Source organism: Lagenorhynchus albirostris, chromosome 9 (genome assembly GCF_949774975.1).
Source record: "Lagenorhynchus albirostris chromosome 9, mLagAlb1.1, whole genome shotgun sequence".
In the NCBI taxonomy this organism is placed as follows: domain Eukaryota; kingdom Metazoa; phylum Chordata; class Mammalia; order Artiodactyla; family Delphinidae; genus Lagenorhynchus; species Lagenorhynchus albirostris.
The window spans coordinates 10,903,553-10,909,552 of NC_083103.1; positions in this window are offsets into that span (position 1 = coordinate 10,903,553).

A 6,000-nucleotide genomic window follows, 5' to 3' on the forward strand; every position below is an offset into this window, starting at 1 on the left:
TTTTTTTTTGGCTGCGTTGTGTCTTTGTTGCTGTGCGGGGGCTTTCTCTAGTTGCGGCAAGGTTGCGGTGCGCAGGCTTACTGCGGTGGCTTCTCTTGTTGCGGAGCACAGGCTCTAGGCACGTGGGCTTCAGTAGTTGTGGCACACAGGCTCAGTAGTTGTGGCGCATGGGGTTAGTTGCTCCGCGGCATGTGGGATCTTCCCAGACCAGGGCTCAAACCCGTGCCCCCTGCATTGGCAGGCGGATTCTCAACCACTGCGCCACCAGGGAAGCCCCTTACTTATATGTAGAATCTTAAAAACCCAAATTCACGGACTTCCCTGGCTGTCCAGTGGTTAAGACTCCACGCTTCCACTGCAGGGGGTGCAGGTTGGATCCCCGGTCGGGGAACTAAGGTCCCACATGCCACGTGGTGGGTCCAAAAAGAAACGGGCTCACTCTCCTAATCCCTTCAGTTGCTTCCTGTTGTACCTGTAACAAAACCCACACTCCTCAGGAGGACTTGTAGGCCTTTCACATGTACACTCTCCACCTCTAATCCCTCTACCTCAGGTACTGCCGCTCTTTTCCCCCTCAGGTCTTCACACAAGAAAGACTATCTCCATCCTTTCCTTTCTTTTCTAACTCCTCCCCAGTTGCTTAAAGTGAGTTTAATCCCTGTTTGAAACAGGTTACACCGTCATTCTCTTTCATAGCACCTTGGTTGTTCTCCATGTTACCTCAGGTATATCATTACTGTACATATTTTCTCTATGCAAATACTGTATATATTCGTTTGTATGCTTCTAGTTTAATACCTGCCTGTCCCCAAGATCCTTTACGTTCCATGAGAAAATAGAGCCTATCGGTACGTTCACCACTCTGCCCCCAACACTTGGCAAAAGCCTGGAGATGCTCAATTCATATTTGTGAAATGAATGAATATGCTAGGCTGTGTGCTGTCATGCGGGAACCAAAGATGAAGCACTGGAGGAACTCACCCTCGAGTAGGGGTGATACGGAAGGAACATAAATAACTGTAGAGCGAGACAATGAACATCACAGGAAATTCAATGAGTCCCGAGGAAGGGGCATTATTCTAGGCAGGGAATTCAGAGCAGACTCTGCGGAGGGAGAGTACTATGTTGGGCCTGAAAGGAGGGAAAGCGGAGGGCAAATGTGGATAAGACATAGGGATCAACTTAATTGGAGTGTGAAGTATATCAAGACAAAAGAGTCAGAGAAGCTGGGAAAGAAGTGACACCAGATTGTCAAAGGGCTCACTTGCCAGGCTAAGAAGTCTGGACTGTACTCTGGAGGCAGCAGTGGGGCAACAACAGTAACTCAACTCACCCTTTGAAAACCTTTTAAAAATGTTTTCTGGTATACAGTAAAAGTAGAGATACTAGTCCAATAAATACCTGCATGCTTCTCACCAACATTCAACAACTAACATTTTGCCTATTTGCTTTATATATAGATATACAGTTACGCAGATGTAGATATATAGATATATGTGTGTGAGCATTTCAAAGTTTGTGTTACTTTTCTCTTTCTTCCCGTCTTTCCTCCTTCCTCCCTCCCTCCCTCCCTCCCTTCCTTCCTTCCTTCTTTCATTTTCTGAACATTTCAAAAGAAATCAACAGACTCCTAACATTTGTTCAAAAATTTTTTTGTCTTTATTTATTTATTTTCTTCCAGTTTTATTGAGATATAATTGACACACAGCACTGTGTAAGTTTAAGGTGTACAGCATAATGATTCGACTTACATACATCATGAAATGATGACCACCGTAAGTTTAAAACCCATCTGTCATCTCATATAGATACAAAAGGAAAGAAATAGGACAAAAATGTTTTCTTTCCTGTGATGAGAACTCTTAGGAATTACTCTCTTAACTTTCATGTATAATACAGTATTAATTATATCGATTATGTTGTGCATTACAGTTTCCAGTACTTATCTATCTTATAGCTGAACGTTTGTAACTGTTGGCTGCCTTCACCCAAGTGCTCCTCCCCCACCCCTGCCTCTGGTGACCTCAAATCTGATCTCTTTTGCTACAAATTTGTTTATTCATTTGTTTTTTGTGTGTGTTTTTTGCGGTACGCGGGCCTCTCACTGTTGTGGCCTCTCCCGTTGCGGAGCACAGGCTCCGGACGCGCAGGCTCAGCGGCCATGGCTCACGGGACCAGCCGCTCCGAGGCATGTGGGATCCTCCTGGACCGGGGCACGAACCAGTGTTCCCTGCATCAGCAGGCGGACTCTCAACCACTGCGCCACCAGGGAAGCCCCATTTGTTTTTGAAGTATAACTGACCGACAACACTATGTTAGTTTCTGTTACACAAGATAGTGATTCGATATTTCTATATATTTCAAAATGTTCACCACAGTAAGTCTAGTTACCATTTGTCACCATACAAAGATATTACATAATTATTTATTACCCACACTGTACATTTCATACCCATGACTAATTGATTTTGCAACTGGAAGCTTGTACCTCTTAACGTCCCTCATCTATTTCTCTCCTTCCCCCAGCCCCCTCCCCTCTGGCAACTGCCTGTTTGTTTTCTATATCTATGACTCTGCTTCTGTTTAGTTATGTTTGTTCTTTTTTGTTTTTTAGATTCCACGTATAAGTGATAACATACTTTCTTTCCTGCCTTTCTCTGTCTGACTTATTTCATTAAGCACAATACCCTCCAGGTCCATCCATTTTGTTGCAAATTCAAATTTTCATCCTTTTTTTTTAAGGCTGAGTAGTATTCCATTGTGTGTGTATACCATATTTTCTTTAGCCATTCATCCATCAGTAGACAGGCTGTTTCCATGTCTTAGCTATTGTAAACAATGCTGCAGTGAACACGGGGGTGCAGACATCTTTTTGAATTAGTGTTTTCATTTTCTTCAGATAAATACCCAGAAGTGGGATTGCTGGATCATATGGCAGTTCTATTTTTAATTCTTTGAGAAACCTCCGTACTCTTTTCCATAGTGGCTACATCAATTTACATTCCCACTAACACTGCACAAAAGTTCCCTTTTCTCCACATCCTCGTCAACACTCGCTATTTGTTGGTTTTTTTGATAACAGCCATTATGACAGGTGTGAGGTGACATAACATTGTGGTTTTGATTTGCATTTCTCTGATGATTAGTGATTCTGAGCATCTTTCCACGTGGCTGTTAGCCATCTGTATGTCTTTTTTGGAAAACTGTCTATTCAGATCCTCTGCCCATTTTTTAATTGGGTTGTTTGGCTTTTTGATGTTGAGTTGTATGAGTTCTTTGTATGTTTTAGATATTAACCGCTTATCAAATATATTGTTTGCAAATACCTTCTCCCATTCAGTAGGCTGCCTTTTCATTTTGTTGATAATTTCCTTCGTTGTGCAAAAGCTTTTAAGTTTGATTAGGTCCCATTTGTTTATTTTGTCTTTGTTTCTCTTACCTGAGGAGACATATCCCAAAAAATATTTCTAAGACTTATGTCAAAGAGCATACTGCCGATGTTTCCTTCTAGAAGTTTTATGGCTTTGGGCCTTACATTTAAGTCTTTAATCCGTTTTGAATTTATTTTTCAATATGGTGTGAGAGGGTAGTCCAGTCTGATTATTTTGCAGGGAGCTGTCCAGTTTCCCCAATACCACTTATTGAAGAGGCTATTTCTCCAGATTCTAAAGATGCTTTCACTCATATCCATCATACCTACATTGAACATACATACATTGAACAAATACATTGAACAAATGTAATAACTGCTTTTTACTGGTATTAGATCATCTAATACCAGTCCATGTTCAAATTTCCCCAGTTATCCCCCAAATGTCTGGAAAGCAGTTTTTTGGGTTTTTTGTTTGTTTGTTTTTTCAGAACCAGAATCCAGTCAAGCATTTGATTGTGTGGGTTTCTTTTTTAAATTAAAAAAAAGTTACAACAATCACCACGTGACTCTTTGTTATGATATCACTTTTCCTTAATCTTTATATCTTATCTTCTGTAAAACCAGTTGTCTTATAGAATGTCTCACATTTTTTATTTACTTGATTGTCTCCTTGGGGGTGTTGTTTATCTGGTTCCTCCAGCCCCTGTAACACCTTACGTTTTTGTAGCTGTTTAGTTTATCAAACACGTTCGTATGCATTTAATCACAACAGAATCGCTATAAGGCTTTATCCCTATTTAACAGAAACGAAGACTGAGGCTTGGAGTGCTTAAATGACTTTTCCAAAGCCAGAGAGCCAGTAAGTAGCAAAGGCAGGACTCAAGCATAAAGGGATTCACTTTAGTTGAGTTAAAACAACAACAATTAATCCCAAATAGCCTACATCTAACTGCAGATTTTCAAAGTGCATTCTCTCTCCAGAATTCAATAGATATTTCTTTTCTTTTAAAAACGTTTTCAGAAAAAGGACCATTTGTTGTTGTTTGTTTTGTTTTTGCGGTACGCGGGCTTCTCACTGTTGTGGCCTCTCCCGTTGCGGAGCACAGGCTCCGGACGCGCAGGCTCAGCGGCCATGGCTCACGGGCCCAGGCGCTCCGCAGCATGTGGGATCTTCCCAGACCGGGGCACGAACCCGTGTCCCCTGCATCGGCAGGCGGACTCTCAACCACTGCACCACCAGGGAAGCCCAGAAAAAGGATCTTTTAAGAAATATTTTATTTTCCTGATACCGTGAAGCACATTGCCAAGAAAAAGCAATTTGTTTTACAACGTCTAACAGCTATTTCTCTTGTCCAGCAAAACTAGCAAAATGTAACAGATATCAGGTTCCCCCCAAAGCTCCGTTTGTAACAACAGTTCACAACGTCTAAACGTTAAATGAGTTACTGAATTTATGACTTTCATAAATGTGTAAACAAAGTCAATTTATCTAAAAATAACTATTCTCTGTGCAAAGTTAAGCATATATGTGTGCGCTTATGATGCTAAAACCAACAAGGGCCTTTAGGACTGTTAGAGACGCCGTTCGGAAGTACACGTAAAGTCAGGTCTTCTCCAGTCTATTTTCTCCTCACAGCTGGGTCAGAAACTCGTGGAACAGAATTAGGAGAAGCTTATAACAGTCTACAATCAAGAGATAAGGGGTGTGGTGCGACGATGAGCAAACCAGGCAAAGGAATTAGGATGGTGGATTCAGGAGGAAACTGGGGAAGACATTTCTGGGCTCCCCAGGAATTCAGGCCTCCAGCTTGGAGCCAGCTGCTAGAAGGGGGCCCTAGAAGGGAGAGACATAGGCAGGGGCTGAGTACTGAGAAACACTGTTCTCAACAAGAAACTATGGAAATCTTAACTCAGAGAGAGGGATTCCCAACACTGCCCATACATCAAAAAACGTTTTTAAGAAGCTGACTCGCTTTCGCCTCTCGCAAACTTCCACAAAGGTGGAAGCAGGCGAGCACGCCCCGCAAGTGCCCTTCCCTGGTTTTATTGGCTGCCCTGGCCTGCCCCTTTCTCAATCTGTTTCTTTCATTGGTTAGCATTGATATGCTCCTGCTTTCACAGACAATTCCCGGAACCAATCATCTCCAATCACCGCTCCGTCTCTCCGCCGACTTGTGAGTGGCATCCATTCCAACCAATAAAAAATGAAACTGAGGCTGTGGCGACTACACTCCTCCCCTTTCTCCTCAACTCTTTCTGCAAATGGTAGAAAAGGTTGAGCAGCTGATACGAACCACCAATCCGTAAGGGCGGAAGAGGGGCGAGGAGAAAAGTGATGGGAGGGGGTGACGTGGCGGTGACGGAGGCATAAACCAAAATGAGTGGCAGAAATACTAGCCAATCGACAATCACACTGGCTGGGTAGTCTGCATTCTCGAGTCCACCCTGAGCGCTGGAGACTTCGGGAAAGCACCAATGAGCTTTTCATGAGTCTGATTGGCCTTCACCTGCACCAATCAACGGCGTGCCTGGCGGAAGCGTCCCACCACGGGCTCTCACTGGGCGCTGGTGGAATGACAGGCCCAAGAGAAGTGCCAATGTCCGAGGGGTCTTCCGCAAGTGACACT